Source organism: Podarcis liolepis (genome assembly GCF_965112155.1).
Source record: "Podarcis liolepis genome assembly, chromosome: 2".
NCBI lineage: Eukaryota > Metazoa > Chordata > Lepidosauria > Squamata > Lacertidae > Podarcis > Podarcis liolepis.
The window spans coordinates 100,518,022-100,542,798 of NC_139555.1; the positions used below are offsets into that span (position 1 = coordinate 100,518,022).

Genomic DNA, 24,777 nt, shown 5'->3' on the forward strand with positions numbered 1-24,777 from the left:
CAGCAACACGAGGCACCCACTTCACTCTGCCTCCCGGTAGAGCTGGCCCTCCCTGTTGTGCTTCCTTCTTCACCACCCTAAATGGCAATTTTGGAATTTACTTTGGAAGCTGCCCAGATCAATGTTCTGTTTCTTTCTTACATTAGTCAATAAAGCACATCGATGGTGCAAATATATCTCACACACATACACCAGGTGCAGGTATATGATAAAAGAGCTGTCGATATCAACCCACACTATGGTTCCATTGTGCACTTCCAAAAACAAGGAACTGCTCTGCACCCAAAATGGGCATTTCCCTTGTGCTCATGGAACATTTCCTGATATAGATCAGGACTTGGGAGAGCGCCTGCATACAAGGAGTGGAATATGTTCACTTGAGTCCTGAAGTGCTTTGGATTGGCTCCCAAGAGCTCTGTGAGACATATTGGATGCCTTGAGAGTTCTTGAGTAGGACATTTCCCCCTGAACTGCTCAGCTGCCACTGCTGCTGAGAGAAAGGCGAATGGGAAGTCTAGTTGCATATTCAGTGCTAGCAGCATAAATCTCTGGATCACGTTCACAAAAGCTTATACCATACAGTGCTTACAGACACTTCAGGTTACAGACTCCGCTAACCCAGAAATAGTACCTCGGGTTAAGAACTTTGCTTCAGGATGAGAACAGAAATTGCGCAGCGGCAGCACAGCAGCAGTGGGAGGCCCCATTAACTAAAGTGGTACCTCAGGTTAAGAACAGTTTCAGGTTAAGAACGGACCTCCAGAATGAATTAAATTCTTACCCGAGGTACCACTGTATTAGAATTTGTTAGCCTTCAGTGCTCCTCAATATTTTTTTGTTGGTTTTAGGGTCGTGGTCTGCATCTTTAGTGTGGAAATTACTGATACCGTTGATCTAATGAGGAATCGTATTGCACCAATTCATCACTTTTGTTATGGGAATCAGGTTGGCCACGATGTGTAGCTCCTCTTCCAACAGGAACACATCCAGTGGTGAACCTTTAATAAACTACCATTGCCAACAGAGCAACGTCTTCCTTCAGTGAACAAGTCAAAGGCAAGCTTGATCGTTCTGTGTAGCGACTGTGAATTAGCAGCCTTTTGCTATACTGTGCATATATTTTCTGATTATATAAACAGTAACTGCTGGGTGCCATTCTTATATTGTATGAAATCAAGCCTTCTTAACTTGCCCATCTCTCAAGTACCTCCCATTTGAAATTAGCATGAAATCTTGAAGGGTTTTCAGATCTAGCCATATACACACATGTATACCCTCCGTGGTGGCTGGTCCTCATTGGGACATGTAAGGCAGAAGACAGGGAGCCCAAACAGGAGGTGGAGGCAGAGTTAATGACAGGCAGAGCCACCAACTAATTCTAGTTTGGTCTCCATCTTTTTCTCTGCCGAGTTCCACAAGGGCAACACTGAGATTAAGTGCTACCCTTAGACAGTGCTGGACTGGGGCTGTGACTCCTTTGTAATAATAATAATAATAATAATAATAATAATAATAATAATAATAATTTATTTATACCCTGCCCATTGCCCATCTGGCTGGGTTTCCCAGCCACTCTGGGCGGCTCCCAACAAAAGATGAAAAAAAATTAAAACATCAGTTGTTAAAAACTTCCCTAAACAGGGCTGCCTTCAGATGTCTTCTAAATGTCAGGTGTTTGTTTCTTTGACATCTGATGGGAGGGTGTTCCACAGGGTGGGCGCCACTACTGAGAAGGCCCTCTGCCTGGTTCCCTGTAACTTCACTTCTCGCAGTGAGGGAACTGCCAGAAGGCCCTCGGCGCTGGATCTCAGTGTCCGGGCTGAACGATGGGGGTGGAGACGCTCCTTCAGATATACTGGACCAAGGCTGTTTAGGGCTTTAAAGGTCAGCACCAACACTTTGAATTGTATTTGGAAATGTACTGGGAGCCAATGTAGGTCTTTCAAGAGCTACCTTCACATGCAGCTGCCTTCACTGATTGCTCCCCTTTCCTCTGCCAGCAGTTCCTTCCTTGGGATAAGATGGGCCACAGCTCAGTGTTGCAGCCCATGCCTTGTATTAACCAGGCATCAAGTCCAGTCCTTGGGATCCATGATTAGTAAAGGAGCTCAGCAAAGTAGCAGTGAAACCATCTGCCCTAATAACTTGCATAGCTGCTTCCAGTCAGAGTAAACATCACTGGCCCAACGGACCAATGGTATGACTCGGGGAAACTGAGAGTGTAAAGAAGAGTGCCACTCCCTGTTCTCTCCTACCTTGAGCTAGACATCTGCATCATGCACTAGTTGGTGGGATCAGTCCTCTGTTTCCCTAACTCTGCCTTTAAGATGAAAGAGATGTTTGGCAATCCAATCAGTTCTTCTATATCTGCCATGGGAACAGTTGTACCCCTGTGATCCAAAAATGCAGACACAGTTCAAAACCTGGTCTTCAGATTTGCTTGTTTTGTTCCCAGGGCACAGTGGCTATTGGCTCATCTCTCGGCTCAAAGTGACAAGTGAAATTAATGTGCTTTGTTATTGAAATGTCCCATACATTTTACCGGCTGGAGGCAGCAATGTGGAAACTACTGTACTAATGTCAAATGGTATGAATGAGGGGCTCCATTATACAAGGAAGGTTAAGATTTATAGTGACACTTTCTGTCTTTCTTCATTTAGGAACATGTGGCATGCACATGAGGGAGAAACCCTCCCCTGGTTTGAATTGTGTTATGTTCCTGGAGTCAGAGGCTTGTTCTTCCTTCGATATTTGCCATGTCTCCAGACAATCACAGCAGGCCGTTTCTCCCCTTTGAGATTCACGGTGGCCTTTGGTTTATACCTCGTTCTCTTCTCATCAAAGTGAAGAAGTCGATACATTTCTGTCATTTTATTTCATGCGCGGCGTTTCCCATTAAAGGCCGCTTCTGAGAAAGCTGAGCTTAGTGATGCTTGTGGTGAGGCGGGTGGGTTTTCCCATTTGTAAATGGAAGCCATTTCCATTTATAAATTGTGCATCGTGATAATTAAGTACTACTTTATTCCAGTTATTTCAGTGAAACCTTTGGGCTTGTCCAATGAGTTAATGGAAAAGCACAACAGAAGATGAGATGGATATGGGGAGTTATCTGCCAGAAGGGCAGGGGGCTGCCACTTGAGACATCTCACGTTGGACCAACTATTGACATAGAAGGGTATTTATTGTTGAACTGTTTGCTTAACCTCCAGGCTAAGACAGCTGCAAAGTGCTCCATGTGAGGTTGCCCTTGATCTGCTCACCCCTGGATGCCTTTGGAATGAGGGGCTCAGACAGCCACTTGCAAAGCAGATTATGGGTGTTTCCTTTTACATAACCCATGCATGGCTCTGTTTGTGTTTTCAGGCCACTTTTCCCACCCCAAAGGCCTCTTAAGTTGCTTGAAAGATTTTTAAATAACAACACACACATAAAATCAAAAACCAAAACCATCAACAACACAGCGCAGAGCAACCTGTACGCTTAAACATACAACGGAAAAGCAGGGCAGCAACAAATCCTTCCAGACCAAAGATCTGAAAGAAAATTAAAACAGTCTTTTTGGTTTAAAAGTCTAAACAATGGTAGTGGGGTGGGGCATACTAATCTCATAGGGTGACAGCGTTCCCCAGAATGGGTGCTGCTACTGGAAAGGCCCTGCATTGCCCCATGTGACTGCATCTCTGATTATGACAGAACACAAAGCAAGGTTGTATACATGCATGCACCTTTGCCATGTTTCTGTAAAATGCCCTCCCAGGCAACCATGCGAATATCAGTGTGAATGCAAGAATTGAAGGATTTTCAGAATATCTCTCTCTCTCTCTCTCTCTCTCTCTCTCTCTCTCTCCCCCCCCCCCTCTGGGCTCATGTACTCTTGTCCTGCTGCTCAAAGCTCTATCAGAGAAAATGGAAATTTGGGTTTTTGCCGAACTGATGTTTGTTCCAGTTTAGCACTAAAGAGCAGGTTTTTCCTAGGAAAGAAGTGCATACGTCCCAACATTTCTCCGATGAAAATAGGGACGTCCTATTCCATTATTATTATTATTATTATTATTATTATTATTATTATTATTATACAGTACCCTGCCCATATGACTGGGTTGCCCCAGCCACTCTGGGCAGCTTCCAACATATATAAAAACATAAAAAAATAATAATAAATCCCTCTACCAGGGCAGGCTTCAGGTGTCTTCTAAAGGTTGTACAGTTACTTACCTCCCTGGCTCAGGGATCACATAACTCCATACTTTCCAACATTTCTCCGATGAAAATAGGGGCGTTCTAAGGAAAAGCGGGACATTCCGGAATCAAATCAGAAACCAGGACGGCTTCTGTAAATCTGGGACTGACCCTGGAAAATAGGGACACTTGGAGGATCTGGAAGCAGGGCAAGGGAAAACCACTCAGGCCCCTTTTTTTCTACCCACGGGGTAAGCAAAAGAGTGGGCGACCCCATCTGCTGCCCCAACGCATCCTATGTGAAAGCAAAGTGTTAACAGTCCTTTTCTCTACTCTCTCCCTTCTCCAGCAGCGATCAGATTTCTTTCAGAGATTTCAGAAATGGAGCAGATATTTTTGGGTGACGGGTGGATTATAAACACTTTTTAATAAAGAATACAACACATTTTTTAAAAAAGAAAGCATAAGAGAGAAAAATTACATTTGGACAAGAAGCTTGTAAAACACAGCTGATGCTTTTCGCAGCAAAGAATCATGCTTTTGAGGTGGTAAAATGTCTCTGCTTCCAGACTAGGCCACTTCAGAAATTAAACATTGAATCGGCCCGTTCTTTCTCTCTCACGTGCCCGTTTGAGAAATACCCTTGTCTTTCTAGATAGCATGGGATCATAGTTAAAGGGCATACAGCTTGAGGAAACATTATATATAATATGACATTTCTTAGGGCATAATGTTACTGACCCAAAACACTCTTTCTAACATGTTTGACGCCAAACCTTTCCGATGCAGCTCTGACCCAGACAATAGTAGGTAGTTGGGAACTTTGGCTACAAATTAAAGATTCTTGAACTGGTGCCAGGATCCCATGTTAAAAGGATCTTTCAAGGGTAGTTAATTTCACTGTAAATACATTTTCTGTTTTGTGTAAATTAAAAATTAATCTGAGTAACTGATCAAAGGGTGAGATCTTTGGGGGGGAAATACACCACAAGATAAGCCCGAAGATTAATGAATTTCCTTCATAGCCTACTTTTGGGTAAATGCTTTATTGGTCATGGAGTGGCCCCAAGACAAATATTTAATTAGAAATATACAGAGCTGGGTTTATTTAACTTCAATTGGGATACATTGCTTTAACTAGACTTTGGGAGATGCTATGAACGAGATCCCATCTTCCTTCTAAGAAGGGCTTATTATGAAGCTTAAACAACCCCTCATTGTTCTAATAATGTTGGAAGCCTGACTTAAATGTACAAACAAATGCAAAATAAGGAAAGGCAGGAGGTCAGCGCTACAGCTGAAGGCTAAGAAAAGGACTTATTATGTGAAAACATTGTTTGTAGCTATGAGTACGTTGCCAGTGTGGAGTGACTTGACTGACAGATTGTTAAATTGTGCAGTTGTGCCAAACCAAATCCATGATCTTGAAGATCAGCGTTTAGAAGCTGCTGACATTGCTTGGCACAGCATGGCAGACCAGTGATGGAATTACTGGCGCTAATGTCCTCTAGCCAGCGCTGGCTCCGGGTCTGAAGGCGCCATTTACAAAATAGCTTCTGGGGCCACCTCCCTCTTCTGTTAGTGGGACTCTGGTTTTGTCATCTGCTGTTGGAGCTCTGCCTACCAAAGTAGCACCTGGTTCCTGAGCTTTTTCAATTTCCCACAGTGCTTTAGTGTTTTCTAGGGCACTGTGGGAAATCCAAAATGGTGGCTCGACCCATTTGATGGATGCTGCTTAGAGTAACAGGCCAACTTTTCCCTTTTTTCTGAGGGGGACCCAACAGCTGTCAAGGATGCCAGGTATGAACACTTGTCCTGCCTCTAGCAACACTGTCTTCCCCTCGCCATAGAATTGAAAGAGAAAACTTGGTTGCTTAATATTATAGTGGTACCTTGGGTTACATACGCTTCAGGTTACATACACTTCAGGTTACAGACTCCGCTAACGCAGAAATGGTGCTTCAGGTTAAGAACTTTGCTTCAAGATGAGAACAGAAATTGTGCTCCGGCAGCATGGCGGCAGCAGGAGGCCCCATTAGCTAAAGTGGTGCTTCAGGTTAAGAACAGTTTCAGGTTAAGTACCGACCTCCGGAACGAATTACGGTAAGTACTTAAACTGAGGTACCACTGTATATGGAAATAATTGAGCCTTTGTGTTCTGGTGTGACATTATAGGGTTTTGTGCTGTATATGGAATCCAGGGAGTTCCTCTCTCCTGATGCTGCTACGATAATTCAGGACCCACTTCAGATACTGACACTTTGGAAAGAAGGTTGTTATGCTTCCTATTGTTCTCTGCCAGCAGTGGCGTAGCGTGGGGGGTGCCAGGGGTGCCAGCCGCACCGGGCGCAACATTTGGGGGGGGCGCGAGTCCAGAGGGAAGGGACAAGCAATCGAGGCTTCGTTGGGGTGGGGGTCGTCGTCTCCGCCACTGCTTCTGTTTCCCACGCGCCGCGCTGAGGCAAGCTGGGCGCGGCCAGCCATGCAAGCGCGGCGCCTGGCCAAGCGCTCCAGCCTGGGGAGCCGGCGCCTTAGCGCCTCACCGTCAGCCGCGCAGCCGTTGCCCAAGCTCGTGGAGGCCGCCCTGGCGGGAGGGCTCGGCGGCCGCCCTGGAGGAGGAGGACGAAGAGGAAGACGTGGTAGTCGACGTGGAGGAGGACGACGCCGCCGACGAGGCGGAGGCGGGCGGCGGAGGAGCGGGAGGCAGCGGTAGCCCGCCGCCGGAGCACGCCGGGCCGGGCAAGGGCCACGTGGCCGCCCGGGGGAGCCTCAAGGTGCGTCGGCATCGCTGGGCGGGAAAAGCTCCGTCAAAGCCGCCGCCTGCCTGGGCCGGTGGGGTCGTCGTTCGTTGCTCTAGTCTCCAGGCTGCGTTCCGGAGGGGCTTCGTAGGGCGACCTCTTGGAAGTTTCGCGGGAGGCGGGCCTCGCTTGCGCCCCCACACCAGGCACAACATCTGGGGGGGCGCTCCACGGGTTAGGGGGTGCAAAATCCACAGGTTAGGGGGCGCAAATTACTTGCCTTGCCCCGGGTGCTGACAACCCACGCTACGCCACTGTCTGCCAGACAGAGGACTTACCTACACTTACCTTTCCTCTGTTCTTCCCAGGCAAGCTCCACCCTTTTCTGCTCCATGTCTGAGACCTTTTTTTTTTTTGTTATGTAGCTTTCCCTGCAAGACCCCACTCTTTAAAGCTGAATCAGAGCAAACAGCAATCCATGGAAAATCCAAATTGATATTTGCTGGGATGGAGCGCTAAAGAGCAGGTTTTCCTGTGAAAGCTCTGGGGCAACTACAACACCACCACCACAAACACACTTGAACTTTAAAGTGCAGAGCCATGCCTGGGAAGAGCAGGGTAAGAGGCACCGTATTTTTCGCTGTATAAGACGCACCACTGTATTTTTTGCTCTATAAGAAGCACCAGACCATAAGACGCACCTAGTTTTTGGAGGAGGAAAACAAGGAAAAAAAATTCTGAATCTCAGAAGCTAGAACAACAAGAGGGATCGCTGTGCAGTGAAAGCAGCGATCCCTCTTGCTTTTCTGGCTTCTGGGATAGCTGCGCAGCCTGCATTCGCTCCATAAGACGCACATACATTTCCCCTTACTTTTTAGGAGGGAAAAGGTGAGTCTTATAGAGCAAAAAATACGGTAAGTGTGGATATGCCCACAATCAGTATAGCCAAAAGACACAGTTAAAACTTCTATGAAGTATACATGGGATCGCCTTTAGTACATATTTAGGTAGACTCCAAACATGTTAGACATGCTCTTAATGTCATCACCTGCTATAGCATCGAAGGGCCAGTCCTCTTGAAGAACATCAGGAGCTGTTCCTGCTTCACATTCTGTGTTCTTGAAACACAAGCTGAACTTCTGTCTATAAGCTTTAGAATTTCAAGTCCGGGGACTGATTATACAATGCAACAATCACTTACGGGCATTAGGAACTTGCCTGTAGAAAGTTGGTATCGGGCATTTTTTTAAAAAATGACCACGTTTAAATGGCAAGAACTGGAGTGTCTCTTGGACGAAAATTGTCACCTTAAAATAAAAATAAAAAGTGGTCATTTCTGCAGAGGGCTAAAAAAAAAGTAAACAGTTGGAATGAATTGGCACACTCCCTAAGCTGCCTATTTGATGTGGGTTGATCCATTCAGTGCCCTTATAAATTAAAATTACCAACTCCCACTAGCCCCTGTGTAAAGTCCTAGATTAGGATGGTGCTCAGCAGTTTAGCACTCAGGACACTTTTACAACACCGGCCTGCGTTAATGCAATCGGTATTTTACAACAGCGTGAGCTCGTTTGCTGTGGGTGGTTCCTGGAGTAGGTGCTCATTGACCCTTCTAGCGATTTTCTTTGCAAGATGGCTGGTGACCAGGTATGGAGGCATTACTCATGCTGTTAATTGTTGAGCAGCTTTATTAATCAAAAGGTATAGAGAGAGAAGGCTGGTGTCGTAGGAATCCTGGGTAGTTACGGGCTCAGACATACAATTGCAGTGATTGCCTAAAGCCTCATTTACGATGACGGCAAGAAGTTGGCAATCACAGCCCTGCAGTCTGAGAACCAGGGCTATGTTGCAAGCTGAGCTTTGCCTTCCCCGACCTCCCATAGAAAATGATTGATGTGATTGCAACTCAACATATACCTGGTTTCCTGGAAATAACTCTTTGTGTACAAAGGTTCTGTGGTATTAGGTGGTCACAAGGAGAACTTTCCCATGGCTGAGAGGAGATGGCGTCATCCTCATATACTGTATTTCTTCAGTTGTGAGTGTTGTCCAGGGAGAATACAATAGGAGCCAAGGTCCCTTCAGGCCTCCCTCAAAAAATATTTGAGGGGGCCGGTCTCCCCAAAGTCGATGGGCATTGCCATTCAAATGGTGTGTGTGTGTCAGCTGGCTGGGGTATAAACTATAAAATTATTGTTATTATCAATTATGTGGGACAGGGCTTACCTACCCCTGCCCCCCATATTTTATTCAAGTTGGCACTTCTGCAAGGGAGGCAACCTTGGAACGAGGTACATTCCATAGTGGAAGAAAGGGGGGTGGGAAATAGAAATGCAAAACGTTAAACAAGGAATAAATGATAGCTAAACATGGGTTGGGAACATGGCGCCCAGGGGTGTCAGTGTGCCAAACGGTACCTTCTGAAGGGCCCATTAAAGGTCTCAGTAGGTTTCCCCTCAAAAACCCACAACACAGGATAGGCTGTATTAGGGTTGCCATATTTCAAGGCGCAAAAAGTTGCTGAGCTTTGGGGGGGGGGGAGTTGTTGAGCTTTTTTGGTTCTGAACACACCATTGATAGGGGAGGGGCAGGTCTGCACCATTTTTGTGTACCTGCCTCTTTTCCTGCTCTTTTTGATGTGGCATTCATTATATCACCCCCTCCCCAAGTCAGCCATTTTGTGGCTGGCACCCACAGCTCTCTCTATTAAATGTCCCCACTGGTGACCCAACATCGATCTAGATCCCTGCTCTGCCTTCAAATGCAAGCTTAGTTTGTCAAAGAGCCATCCGTAACTCACACTTCAGTACTCTTTGCACAGCCGCGTCATGTTTCACACTTAAGAGCCATGATTGCACATTAAGAATCGGTGACATCGGCCGCAACCTTGTACAGAAACCTCACCTGAGGAATCCATTAAGCCTGCGGCAGCAATTACAGCAACAGGAGAAATGGATGTATCTTTCCACAAGGTCAGGCACTAACCAGCACATAAATGTTAAAAGTTTTGCTTCTAAGCACTGGAGCTTTAAGTTTCACCTCTCTCCCATCTCCTGTGTGGCTTTGATTGGGGGGGGGGACACACCGAGTTCCATTCTCTTGTGCACCAAAGACCCTGGAGAATATGGGCTGCTTTGAATGAAGTCTAGCAGGACAGTTTTTTAAAAAAATAAAATGAATCAGGTACTTGATCCTTGTAAAAAGTATTCATGGCCTGCCCAAACTCTCCCATTATTCTCACAAAGAAAGACATGTAGTGAGGCAAAGATGAAAAGGAGGGGGGGAATGGGTCAGAGAATCCTCCTCTACTTAGTCATCTTTTCCTCCTCTTGAATCTTATAAGAAGCTCTCTTTAGGGTCCGATAATATTTTTTCAGTAACCTGAATGTTAATGAGCATTGAATTAGGTGGCTTTCAATAGGGGATTAGAGAAATTCATGGAGGGCTACATACGTTGGCTGCATATGTTTTACCTCCACTTAGCCACAAGTCTTTGGCTAAGAGGGGAGGATGGGAATATTTCAACAAATAAATAGGCAGATCTGCTTCTGAAGGAGGCTAGAGGTCAGGGGTGGTCATTGGACTCCAGTTGCCATCAGCCAGGGATGGTCAGGGATGATGGGAGTTAGGAGTCCAACAGCATTTGGAAGATGCTGGTGTAGTGGTTAAGAGCCTTGTAATCTGGTGAACCAGGTTCGATTCCCCGCTCCTCCACATGCAGCTGCTGGGTGACCTTGGGCCAGTCACACTTCTCTGAAGTCTCTCAGCCTCACTCACCTCATAGAGTGTTTATTGTGGGGGAGGAAGGGAAAGGAGATTGTTAGCCGCTTTGAGACTCCTTAAGGGGGAGTGAAAGGCGGGATATCAAATCTAAACTCTTCTTCTTCTTCTTCTTCTTCTATATTAGCTATCCCTGATTTATAATATTTCTATATGTAGAGGTAACAGAGGCAGAAGGGGGAAAATGCTTTTGCATATGGTAAACAAATTTTAAAAATCTCTGCTGGAGGTCAGTTGGGGAGAAAGGGAAGCTCTGAAGTATCAACCACAAGCCCTCCTGCAGAAGCATCCCATAATTGTCATCATTTTGCAGGTTTAGGCCTCTTGCTTTCTTTTCTTTTCCATTTGGGGCGTTTTAACATTAAGAGTGTTGCTGCAAATTACCTAGCCTATATTTATTCTGCAAAAGGTATGCAAAAGCAGCTGGAATTGTTGTTGCTGCTTTTTGCCTTGAAGTGGCACAGTGTTCTCTCTGCCTTCCTGAGGAGTGCAGCAAGTAGGTCGCTATTGTTTTCTTTGGGCGGGGGGTGGTTCTTGCGCCTTGTCTCTCCGAAGCCCTTTTTGCTGATTCCAGGGCTGCGAGGGAACATTTGGACAGGCTGTGGTTTCACTTGATCTAATGGGAATCCACTGAGCAAGTGTCAAGTACTCAGTTCACGAGCTGTCACTTAAAGCGCTGTTTACGGAGCTTCTAGAAACTGTGCGGTCAGCCCTTTGCCAAAGAATCCTATGACCAGAGAGAGCATCCTTTCTCTGTGATGCTGTCATGACCAGCTCCATCTGTCTCCATAAAGGATGTTCACTAAATAATTCAGCAAGGCAACTTGATATGCCATCCATCTCCCTTATTACCCCAGTGACCTGATGATAAGGCTCTGCTTGTTGTTGTAACTGCTCGGCGATGTCACATAAGCTGCTACAGTCTGAAAAATAAACACAGCAATGCAATCTGGTCCAACCCCCCCCCATCACCCAGTAAGGGTTGCTGGATCACAGAGTGTGATGTGAATTTGCAGGGCTTTAGCTTCTATCTCAGATAAAGAAGTGCCATCTAAGATACAGGGGTTGGCTGTTGTTCCTCAAGGCTCAACACTATGTATCCTCACTGTTCTAAAGAATCAGATTTGTATAAAGCAGATGTCTCCTATGTTGTGTCAGCCTTGGGGTTTGGGTGCCAAATCATCTGGCGGTTTTGCCCCTTGTGGCGAGACCCTTTGCAGATAATATCAGACACTTCAAAGTATGGTATTTGTGATAGCTTGAATTGCTGGAACCGACCGAGTTGGTAAAGCAAATCGCTTTATTTTGGAACTTCACAAACATATGCGTACACACCCCTCAGCTTAATGAAAGTACAAAATCTAAAATACACTGCATTGCATTCATCAGGGGTGTCCAATACAATGCCCTACAGAGATCATTGGGCATTCACAAACAGCATGGTGAATGGTTAGGTTTGACAAGAGCTGTAATCCAATAACATCTGGAGAGCATCGCGTTGGCGTAGATCAAGAATGGACAATGCTTGTGTTCTCAAGGATTCCTCTGTTTCCTTGCCAGTTGCGGACTGGGAGCAGGAAGTGTACTTTGGCATGCAAACAGACCCCCTCATGAGTAGTCAGGCTCCATAACTACGATGGTGCCTTCAAACAGTGAGAGCTTCACACTTGAAAAGCATAACTGCTTCAATGGAGTGTGGATATTGCATAGAAAATTCAAACGAGAAATGTGAAATTACAACACGGGGTGCCTCTGTTTCTTACAACTTTCACTCATCACTATGAGTGAATGTGTGAGCAACTATTTTACCATCTCTTGGTTAAAACTGGTTAGGATTGCCAGGAATTAGATAAAGTAGAATCTAACCGCTTGGGAACTGCCAGTTGCCCATTCATTCCCTAGCGTTAGATCGTAACTGATGTCCATTCCAAATGTTCGTGAATGCAACTCTTGGATTTCTGATTTTAGCTTCCTGCTTTCTTTTCTTACTAGAAAAGCTCATCTCTTGAGTTTTAACAGCATCCATCTTCCTGGCTGTGAAAGTCATTAGAGCAACCTTTGTGAATTGTGTTCCCCTGGCTCACCCTACACCTTGTCTCTTAATGAAACACCCTCTTAAAGTGTGCAGCACACGGCAGCCCTGAGGAATGCAGGTTGCCCTCCGGAGTTAGTTGAGTCGAGCTGAGCTGGCTGCAGGAGAAAGAGGAATTAATATATACAAGGGATCCGAAACAGTCCAGTAGGCACTACTCTTGACGAAGTTGAGATCTGTAGTATGGAACCCAATGGAACATAGGAAGTTGCCATTGGTCTATCTAGCTCACTATTCTACACTGACTACACTCTCAGGTGGGCACCATTGGCATTGTAAGAGAACAAGGGGGTCATTCATGGTGAGTTGTGGCACCACTTTTTTCTGGAAAAATAGCATTGATGATGACCGTCTTCAAATTGGGCTGTCGTGTAGAAAATGGAGCAAATTTGTTCTCTCTTGCACCAATGCGTTTCCAATTACAAGAAAAATGATTTGGACTAAATGTTAGGTAGAACTTCCTGATGGCATAATCTGTTCAACAGTGAACAGGCAGACTACCCTGGCTAGTGACTGAGTCTTTAATTGGAGATTTCTAAGTAGATGCTGGATGGTCACCTATTAGGGATGCTGTAGAAGTACACATCTTGCACCAACAGACAATTGGGCCAGACGACTTTTAAGGTCCCTTCCTGCTCTGTGGGTTGTATTTGATGTGCTGCCGCCAGATTGTTGGTGAGGACAGACGTACCTCCAGCGATCCAAAACTTGCATTGGCTGCCCAGTCTCAAGGTTCTTGCATTAATTCACGATGTTCTTAACAACTTGGGTCCAGGATATCTCAGGTACTGTCTAATCCCTTATATCCCTTCCTATGTTTCCAGCATTCCATATAGTTCAGCTCTTTCAAATTCTGTCTAGTGTTCCTTCTGTATTTCTGATGTCCTGCAGTCTCCTCATTTCTGAAGACCATTTGTGTCCTAGTGGCGAGCCAGGAGTTATCAAGCAAATAAGTGTAGCTTGTAAGGATGGAAAATTCCTCACCTGGAGACGCTGAAATCAGAGAAAAATTGATCCAGCATCCAGGTACAAATATATTCTCTAAAATATTTAGAAAACAGGTTCTAAATATAATGCAGGTTTAGAATATCACTGCCAGCCAGAATGAGAAAAGGACTGTAAAACCTCTAGGACAGGGGTCAACAAACTTTTTCAGCAGGGGGCTGGTCCACTGTCCCTCAGACCTTGTGGGGGGCCGGACTATATTTTGGAAAAATAATAATGAATGAATTCCTATGCCCCACAAATAACACAGAGGTGCATTTTAAATAAAAGGACACATTCTACTCATGTAAAAACACGCTGATTCCCAGACTGGATTTAGAAGGCGACTGGGCTGGATCCAGCCCCCGGGCCTTAGTTTGCCTACCCATGCTCTAGGAAATATCTCCTGAAATTTGGTCTTTGAAGTCAGTTTACTGTGAGCTCAACATTATCGGTATAGAAATGACAACGCAAAGGCATTTAACACCTCAGATATTAAATGAGATGTAGAAAGTTGGAAATGGCAACTGTTTGTACTGAGCCAAAAACAGAGCAGACTTCTTCCACATATGGTGGACAAAACTCATGTATTTTGGGAAATTATGTCCAAGCAATACCGTCTTTTAATAACATTAATGTACCTGTGGAGCCTCTTGTTTTGCGTTCTCTGTTTCATACCAGATGGGTAGTCTTTAGAAGGAAACATGAGGTAGCATTGAATATGTGGTCGTCATTGGAAACATAAGCAGATACCTTTGAAATTAGGAGGGGGGGAGGCAGGGTACTCTTTTACTGGTAAAGTTGACTGCGTACTGTAAACCGCCCAATGTATTTGATTAGGAACATAGGAAGTGGCCTTATGTAGAGTCAGACCATGGGTCCATCTACCTCAGTATTGTCTACACTGACCAGCAGCAGGTCTCTAGGGTTTCAGGCAGGGGCCATTCCCAGCTGTACCTGGAGATGCCAGGGATTGAACCCGGGGCCTTCTGCATGCAGAGCAGATGTTCCACCACTGAGCCACAGCTCTTCCTCATTGTGCTAATGAAATACGGAGTCCAGTAGTTGTGTATCTTGAAGCACATGACCGCAAATCAATTGAATGGTTCCCCAAATAAGGGTTAATTCTCTGCCCATTGTAAATTGCTCCTGATGGCCACTGCCCAGCAGCTGCCATATGTTTCATATAATGCTCCTCCAAGACGTATGATATATGTAGTGTTATAGCACTACTTGGAAGAATTTGTGGGCAATAACTGCCTTCTTCCTTATAGACTTTTGCAGGTGTTAAGGTGAGCAGAGGGGCTCCTCTTCGTAGCTCCAGCCCTCCTTGAAAATTTAGGGGTGTGTGGCCTGAGGGCAGGCCCGGCTCACCCATGAGGTATGGTGAAGCAGCTGCCTCAGGTGGTGGAAATACCTGAGCCAGCGTTCCCTCAAGTTGTGGAACAAGTTGTGAGGAATGGGACAACTGCGATGGCAGGCAGTGATAAGGAACAGGTGCCATCTTGTGACACCAGCACAATCTGTTGTTCCCTGACAATCCATTCAGTTGCTCAGCTCATAAAGATGTGTTTTATAGGACTGTTACAAGAGGACAGGCCCTGTGGTTTCATGGTACAGTGGTACCTCTGTTTGTGAACGCCTCTGGTTGCGCACACTGTGGGTTACGAGCTCTGGTAACCCAGTAGTAGCCATTCCCAGTTGCGAACTTTGCCCTGGGATGCGAGCGGAAATTGCGCGTCAGAGGCACGCGTCCAGCGGGAGGCGCACTTTCGCTAATGGTGCCTCATGTTACGAGCGGTTTCCGGTTACGAATGGACCTCCAGAACGGATTCCATTCGTAACCAGAGGTACCACTGTGCCCAGTGTGTGTTTAAATGGTAGCTAAAAATCCTTGGAACCTTTTACACAGTTATTTGTCCTGTTAGCAACATGAGTATTCTGCAGACAGACCTAGAAGTGTTGCGGAAAAGAAAATAGGCCTCAGAAGGTACCCTTGACAGGTTGTGAGGGTTGACGCTGAGCTCTAAATCAGTTCAAGCTGTAAGGCCTCAGAAACGCTCTGGTTCCAGTCTCTGAAGGCAAACTGGATGACAGCTGCACCATGCCACTTTTTCTTTGGGCAGTGAAATCTGTTTTGTGCAGGTAGTTTTCCACTAAAGGTTGTTATCTGCTAAAGAGGGAATTCCCCCACTTCTTTAACAAGTTCTCCAAGGACACCTTCCCTAGGTTTGGCTGTGGAGAATCCACTGTCTCTCCTTACCTGCAGGGATACTGGCCTGCCTTCAGCTCACTTCACAATTGAAATGTCAACCCTAATTTTGTGAAGGAAAGTGGATGGAAATGTTAGTGTTTTCAATAACTTTTTAAAAAATGTTTTATTGACTAAATCCCAAAGGATTTATTAGTCTTTTGCGCCAGAAACAACAAAGTCTTGTGGCACCTTCAAAAACAGATTGATCATGGCATCAGCTTTGGTAGACCATAGTCAATTTCTCTGTTTCTGTTAATTGGTGTCCCATTGCCAAGATGACTGTGTCATCAAGAACTGTTTTGTGAATTATAAGGACATGGAATGCAGAAAAATACAGACGGCGATAATTAGGTACTCCTCAATGTCTACTTAATTTCTCCTACATCTCACTTTTTATAGTTCTTTCCCCCAATGCATATATGAACCTGCAACTCAGGATAACAATTCATGCATCTGGCGAAGTGGACTGCAGTCTGTGGTAGTTTGTGCCATAATAAATATGTTAGTCGTTAAGGTACCACAAGCCTCTTTGTTGCTATTGAATAAAATTACTCAAATCAGATGCTTTATATGAAATATTCCCCTTCAAAAAGCCACAGCGCAGCCAGCAGTTGAGAGAGCCACTCGTTACATACAGTTCATTCCATTTTGGTAGCCTAAAAATTTGTTCTCCGGTGCAAAGGCAGGAGTAGAACCAAATAGCTGGAAGCAGATTTTATCTAAACATCAGAAGAACATGTCTAATAGCAAGAGCTACTTGGCAGTAGAACAGACCATCTTGTTTATTTATTCCTTAAGGAGCTCACAGTGGGGCAAACGATTCCCCCTTCTTTCTATTTTATCTTCACAACAACCTTGTGAGGTAGATGAGGCTGAGAGATGGTGATTGGCCCAAGGTCACCCAGGGAGCTTTGTGGCCAAGTAAAAATTTGAATTCCTGTCTCCCAGGCCCTAATCCAGCCTTTTAAACACTGTGTCACACTGGCTGTCCCCTTGGGAGGTGATGGACCATCCTTCATTGGAGGCATATAAGCAGATGCTGGACAGCCCTCTGTCAGGACTCATGCAGTTGTACTTGCATTACAGATCCTGTCTTGAGCAGGAGGCTGGACTAGATGACTTCCATAGCCCTTTCCGTTTCTGTGGCTCTGTGAACGCACTATGTTGTTGTTTAGTTGTTTAGTCGTGTCTGACTCTTCATGACCCCATGGACCAGAGCACACCAGGCACTCCTGTCTTCCACTGCCTCCTACAGTTTGGTCAAACTCATGCTAGTAGCTTTGAGAACATTGTCCAACCATCTCATCCTCTGTCGTCCCCTTCTCCTTGTGCCCTCCATCTTTCCCAACATCAGGGTCTTTTCCAGGGAGTCTTCTCTTCTCATGAGGTGGCCAAAGTATTGGAGCCTCAGCTTCACGATCTGTCCTTCCAGTGAGCACTCAGGGCTGATTTCCTTAAGAATGGAGAGGTTTGATCTTCTTGCAGTCCATGGGACTCTCAAGAGTCTCCTCCAGCACCATAATTCAAAAGCATCAATTCTTTGGCGAACAGCCTTCTTTATGGTCCAGCTCTCACTTCCATACATCACTACTGGGAAAACCATAGCTTTAACTATACGGACCTTTGTTGGCAAGGTGATGTATCTGCTTTTTAAGAAGCACATACTTTCCCTCGAAATAATTCTGGGCATTAGTTTAAGCCTTACAGTGATACAGTTCCTAGCAACCCTCAGCAAAGCACAGTGCCCAAAATGGTCTGAGGGGGAGGATGTGTTTCAAATCTACTTTAAAGGCATAGTGTGTATGCAACCCAAGTTCCTATGAAGTGAGACAAGCTAAGGAAGATACATGAAGGGTTGCCTTGGAGACAAAGCAAATGCACTTGAGGAGAATCACTAGGCAATTATCCATATGCGTTCTCTCCTCCCTCTTCTTTCAAATAAGATCAGACCAAAGGTTCACCCCATGCTTCGGCATCCTGCTTCCCACAACAGACAACCCTATGGATCTGAGAAGCCCTTATGCAGGGTTTGAAGTCTATAGTCCTCCATGTTGCTTCTGGTATCTAGCAGCTCTGAACATGGAGCCAATCATGACTGAAAACCATCGATAGCCACTCCTCCATTAATTTGTCTAATCCCCTTTAAGGAACTAAAGGAAGCTCAGTGATAGCTCAGGTGGTAGAGGACGAGACTCTTAATATTGAGGTCATGGGTTCAAGCCCCAAAAGATCCCTGCACTTCAGGGGTTTGGAGTAGATGTCCCTTATGGTCCTTTCCAATTCTGTGAATCTGTGGGTCAGTCCATTAGTCTATCTAGCTGCAGCACTGCATGCTTTGACTAGCAGTGGCTACCAGGGTTCTAGACAGGGGACATTCTCAGCTTTACCTGTAAATGCCAGAGATTGAAGCTGGGATCTTTTGCATGCAGAACACATGCTTTATCACAAGGCTGAAGGCATAAGGTATTGCCCATCACATCTTGTGGCTGCAGTTCTATGATGTAAATTGCGGGCTGTGTGAAGAGGTTATTTTGTGTGTCCTGAATCTTCCATCAGTCATTTTCATGGGGTGACCCTGAATTGTAGTAGTAGTAGTAGTAGTAGTAGTAGTAGTAGTATGTGTGTGTGTGTGTGTGTGTGTGTGTGTGTGAGAGAGAGAGAGAGAGAGAGAGAGAATATTAATATCTACCCATTACCTACATATGAGGCATAATTTTATAAACCTCTTCCATATCCCCTTTAGTTGCCTTTTGTACTGAATAAAAAAGCCCCAAATGCAGAAATAGACTTTAGACTGATGGGAGTCCTCCCTCTGCATTTGCTGTACGTCAGGGATGGGGAAGCTGTGCCCCCCCCCAATGTTATAGGGCTTCCATCAGCCCCAACAAGAATTGTCAGGGATGATGGAAGCTGTGCTCCAGCACCTGCTGGAGGGTCACAGGTTCCCCATCCCTGCTGTAAACAACCGAGATGATGCTCAGCTTCCATGTCAGCTGTTGGCCTTTTCCCCAGTTGGTTCAGCTCACCTAGCATCTGCCCTTGGATTTAGGAATACCTTAAACAAATAAATAGCTGCATCTGCTGGCTGGCTGTTCTTCATGAATTTGCCTCATGATTTTGTGAACCCTGTAATCTATTCTGGCTTTCAATGCGTATTTCCTAATGAGCTCCAGAGTCTAAGTTCTTGTGTTATGAAAAAATCAAATAATTGCTTCCTGTTCCTCCCCCTCACCCAGTGCAACTCATGACCTTACGTAACTCTGTGGTTGTTACACGCCAGTAATTCCTTTCCAGCGTTACGGAGCTCTAAATTGCTGTAGAGAACTTGATTCATGCTCTTTCTCTGTTCGCTATTTTTTGCTTCCTTTTCTTGTTTGCTTTTTCTTGTTTGTTCTCTGTTTCTATTTTCTTCATTGCTTTCTGGCCCTTTCCTGGTAGCTCCTAGTGATGTGGGACTGGCTACAGATGCAAGCAGACAATCAAACAAGCCAGCGCTGAAGTGAAATGGCTGAGAAAACTCCGCTTGCCAAATTCAGAATCTGTATATTTAAAAATGGAGAACGTGAAATTCGGAATCCGAAACACTCCTGAGTCTGAAATTCATCAGTATCCGAACATGACTGGCAGAATTTCAATATGGACGCTTTCCTCTATCAAAACCTGAAATTCACCCCCCAAAACTGAAAATGCATGAATCTGAATTTGGGTGGCAAATTTCCTTGTCCTGTAGCAAGAACAAAACAAAACATAAGCTGCTGAATTGCAACTCATTACCAAACTTAAAACCACGGAGAGACCTGGTCTGAACAGAGACATTGGATTCTTATCTCATTATACATGACTAAGCCATTTCTCACCTTCTCACCCCTTGCCTTTTCCTGTAAGACCTATTACAGTTGTTAAGAGTCGTCAACAGGCTCATCTCAGCTATCTGCCAATCTCCCATTCCCACCACCCTTCTGAGTAATACCCCTCCCCACCTTCTCACTATATAGAAGGATCTGGCAACTTCTGTTTCAGTGTATCTGAAGAAGTGTGCATGCACACGAAAGCTCATACCAAGAACTAACTTAGTTGGTCTTTAAGGTGCTACTGGAAGGAATTTTTTTATTAAAACAAAACATATACACACTCCATAATGACCCAAACCAACCAATGTGTACAATTGAAGTTGACTGGAAACCGAGAACTTTTTTCTGCTCCCACTTGTTGCTGAATGTCTTCCTTATTCTGTGCTGCCCATTCAGATCCAACATCATAATTTAACACTATCCACATCCATTTATAATACGAACATTTCATCAATTGGCCCATTTTCATGGCTTGGCAATACAGAGAAGTCCCTTGCATTTACTTGGCTGTTTAAAAGTAGCCCTGACAAGAAGTTGTCCTATCAAATGGCTGTTAGCCATTGTCTGAGGCGATGCCTGTGGTTTCAGCAACGTTTCCAAGGAAAATTGTTGCACTAAACAAGTTATATTTGTTTCTGTTTTGAATTATGATTTTGAAAACATAAAGTCCTTGTTTGCTTTTGCCTGGTTGAGTTTGGGTCCATTTCCTCCATACTTTAATTAATGTACGCTGAGTTGACTATAAAATACGTCATTTTGGGGTTTTGGCAGGCAGGCTGATCAAGGATGTATCAAAATTCTTGTGCTATGTCCAGATTAAGCACGACAGCCTGAGTTTCTAAAGCAGTCTCCTTTCCCCGACAGACTGCAGTGAAGAAAGCCAGGATTCATGCAAAGACATGTATGTGTGAGAGTGTGGGTTTGTGCAATAGAGGAATAACTACAAATTATTATTACTTTATGGGGTGCAGTTCACCTCCCATTGAACCCCTGCATTTTAAAGAGATTGGCATGCCACGCAACATTTGCATGGCAGTTTGATTAGTAATAGTTGTTTGCAGTCTTTGTCCTCACAGTACCCCATGCCAGTGGTGAAATCCTGTGGTGTTAACCTGTAGTCATGGCAGACATGTTGCCAGTGGTGGACCTAAATTTCTGGGGCCCTGAAGCTTGAACTGCCATGGGGACCCCTTGACCCCTTCGCAACCAGCACTGAGGTCTGGGTAATCACTCTTATCTTCAGTGGGGCTGTTCCATGACAGATCTCCATTACAACATCTGTGCTACTGAATATCAAACTTTGGGATTGTTAAAATAAAAAAATTCCTTCCAGTAGCACCTTAAAGACCAACTAAGTTAGTTCTTGGTATGAGCTTTCGTGTGCATGCACACTTCTTCAGATACCATGGGATTGTTGACATGTTTACCAAACAAAAAACAAAAAAATCAACCAATTTGAGCAGTGCCACTCAAATTAGGTCTGCTAGACCCCAAAATTAGGGAAATTTGCTTCTGGGGGCCCCCTCTGGGATTAGGTGCCCTGAAGCTTCATAGTAGATCTGCCTCTTCATTGCACCTCTGAAATTGCACCCTGTGCTTAGCAAGTAAGTTCTAGCCAACTTGCCAAACAACGACCCATTCCAGAGTCCAACTCCAACTTGATGCGAGCACGTAATCAAACCTACATTAGCACAATCAGATCCCACTGGATCCTGCATAAACGGGTCCTTTCTGGCCCCACTGCTCCCCCCCCTTTCTCCTTTCTCCCGTGCACACCCCCTGATCACATTGTGTTTTCCTTGGCAACAGCTGCTCTGGCACTCAGAGCAGGGTTGGGTTTGCTCCAGCTGCCTTTATAGACATTTGCCAGATTCTGCAATTTTAAGACTCGTTTTGTGGGTTTCATGGCTGCTGCTGTATCAGACCATAGGATTTGGGCCACCCAGCTGGGCTATCACCTGACTTACCAGATCTCCCTTGCCACACAACTCAGACCTTCCAAGTGTCCCTATTTTCCAGGGACAGTCCCGGATTTCTGATTTGACCCCAGAATTCCCCACTTTTCCTTAGGATGTCCCTGTTTTCATGGGAGAAATATTGGGGGGCATGGAGTTATGTGACATCCCCCCCCCCGAGCCAAGGAGATAAGTAACTATATAACCTTTAGAAGACACCTGAAGGCAGTCCTGCATAGGGAAGTTTTTAAATGTTTAATGTTTTATTATATTTTTCTATATGTCGGAAGCCATCCAGAGTGGCTGGGGCAATCTAATCAGATGGGTGGGGTATAAATTAATTTGTTGTTGTTGTTGTACGTCCCTATTTTCATCAGAGAAGTATGACAACTATCCCCTCTGCCTCCAATCAAGCAACATCATCAGCCAGTGAACAAACACTATATGTAACAAGTTTTAGATATTAATATGCAAATTAAAGAAGGGATTAATGGGAATGAGCAACAACCTGACCAACATCTAAACATACACGGTTATAAAGACTGATTGGCTAGTTCTTTGCAAGCTTGTGATTCTGGAGCGGACATGTCAGTGGAAAATCCCGTTTATATTTACTACAGGCAAAAAGCAATTCCAAGCCCAAACAAGGCCTTATTGGGTTGCCTGTTAATGTTATAGTCCAGAATTTTGGCAGATGTGCTTAACTTCCCTTCCACTGGCTTTAGAAAAAGTTCTGCTGAATAACATCACCTGAGGATTTGGCCCTGCGCCTTCCAGGCTTAAGGCTGTGGTCATAAACACACAACCAGGGAGAAAACTTCCTAGTGGAACTTCCTTCTGAATAAACAGAAACAGGATTGCACTGTAAATCCATATAATCTTTTCTCATCGAGGCATCAGAAACTTTTATCATAGCTCAATATTGAACGTTTTGATGATGAATTTTTCACTATGTAGTTTTATAACGCCTTGTGGTTTACAAAAAAAAGAAAAAGAAGAAAAGGATTAAGTATTTATTAGTCTTCCACCACTGTCTACTGAGTGTATTTGTCCAGGGTCAGAAGCCAGAACCCATGTAGGCAACACAGCCAGATGGGAAGGGAATAATAATAATAATAATAATAATAATGGCTGGTGTTATAATTTGGCCAACTAGGCAGCCATTTAGGGTGCGGACCTCAGAGGGACACAGTACTGATTCTTGAGAAGCACCACTTTATATGGATTAGTTTTTGCAGTGGCGTAGCGTGGGTTGTCAGCACCCGGGGCAAGGCAAGTAATTTGCGCCCCCTAACCCGTGGATTTGCGCCCCCTAACCCGTGGATTTGCGCCCCCTAACCCCCAGATGTTGCGCCCGGTGCGGCCGGCCCCCCCTGCACCCCCACGCTACGCCACTGAGTTTTTGTTACATTTTATAAATTTCTGATAATCTTTTATTTTATTTTATATTTTGAAGAGTTCTCCCAGCTTACATACACTCAGCAATGTTGCAAAAGAGACTGGTTGGCTTGGCAACTATATCAACTGAAGATGCCCAAGCACCAGCACATAGAATCACAGAAACATGAGACTTGTAGAGTTGGAAGGCATCACAAAGGTCATCTATAGCCCAGTCCCCTGCAATGCAGGAATCTTTCAGCCAATGTGGGACTTGAACCCAGGACCCTGAGATTAAGAGTCTGATGCTCTGCCAACTGAGCTACAGAGGCAGGAATGAACGGGTGACAAAACTTGCAAAAGGAAAAGGCACGCAAAGTGAGATTTTGATATGTCTGAAATTGAAACAATTCACAAGATTATTCGAAATGATTTGTGCGCTAAAACATTTTCTTCTGTATTTGAGAAAGACTGTTGTATTACTTACTATTGCGATTTAAAACAAACTTAGCAGCTTTCATTTTTTCTACAAGGCATCTGTTTTTGAAAATTGAAGTTAGCAAATCTTTTTTTTTTGGGGGGGGGGAGTTCAAATGGTTAGGCTTGCCTAGGGCTTAAAATAGCTCTGCATGTAGGTCAACCCTTAAAAAATCATCATCCCCAAATTTCCAGGGCTAGTTTATGAAAAAGGTAATGAACATAGCTGCGAGCAAGCAAAACGCCACAGTAATAAGTAACGGCTATCCCACAGCACAGCACATTTTCTGGCTTCTGACCTGACTGGCTTCTGAAGGCAAGAGAGGAATAAATAATGGAGAAGGAAATTGTACTCAGTGTCCTTGGAATTTGAAAATTTATGTGGAGAAAGTCCATTTCTTCTCAAATGTTGGAATCTTCTGTGGGCTTTGCTAAACTGGAGCCTGTTTTCCCAACGTTTTTGCGGAGTCCTGCTCAGAGATGGGCGTTCAGCTGGCCTCTTCTTTCTCCTTGCCGTTTTGGAGGAGGACGCTTAACCGTTCCAGCCTGCAGGGTACAATGCTGTGGCCTGCTGAGCCGCCATCTGCCTTAGGTTTCCCTGCCTATCACAGCGGGTGTCTCCTTGGTGCTTTGGCCGGCACGCTGGTAGCTGCCTCTGTGGCACCGTAAGTGGGGCAACCGACTGTTGTTTCCCCCTAGTCAGCACTCAAGCCACACCATTAGACGGCTCTCTTTTCTGCCATTTCTTCCCACTGGGAACATTTAGCAAACCTTTTATAGGAGCATTGGTTTCTATACTTCAATTTAATAAGGACCAGCAATGTGATGATGTCTGTCCTGCCCTGGCTTCCAAACCCAGCGTTCATTCTCAAAGTCCTTGATGCCATAGCTGAGAAATCCTGAACTGGAGCCCTAAACTGTTGCGCATGATAAGCTCCATACTGCCTATAGCAGTTCTGTGATATATTTGTTGCTGGTGCAAACTAACAAGGTTAGCAACTGTGGCACAAAACCAGGGAGTTTTGAGGCTGCCCATACTCAGAGGCCTACCTACTGTAGGCTCCAGTGTACCCTTGGCAAGGAGACATAT

At 45.0% G+C, this 24,777-nt stretch overlaps 1 protein-coding gene across 1 annotated transcript in view; it reads left to right on the plus strand.

The window, feature by feature from the left end:
• PRICKLE2 (prickle planar cell polarity protein 2) overlaps nt 1–24,777 on the plus strand; it is a 259,498-nt gene that overhangs the window by 116,916 nt on the left and 117,805 nt on the right. The gene's annotated exons all lie outside the window — the stretch shown is intronic.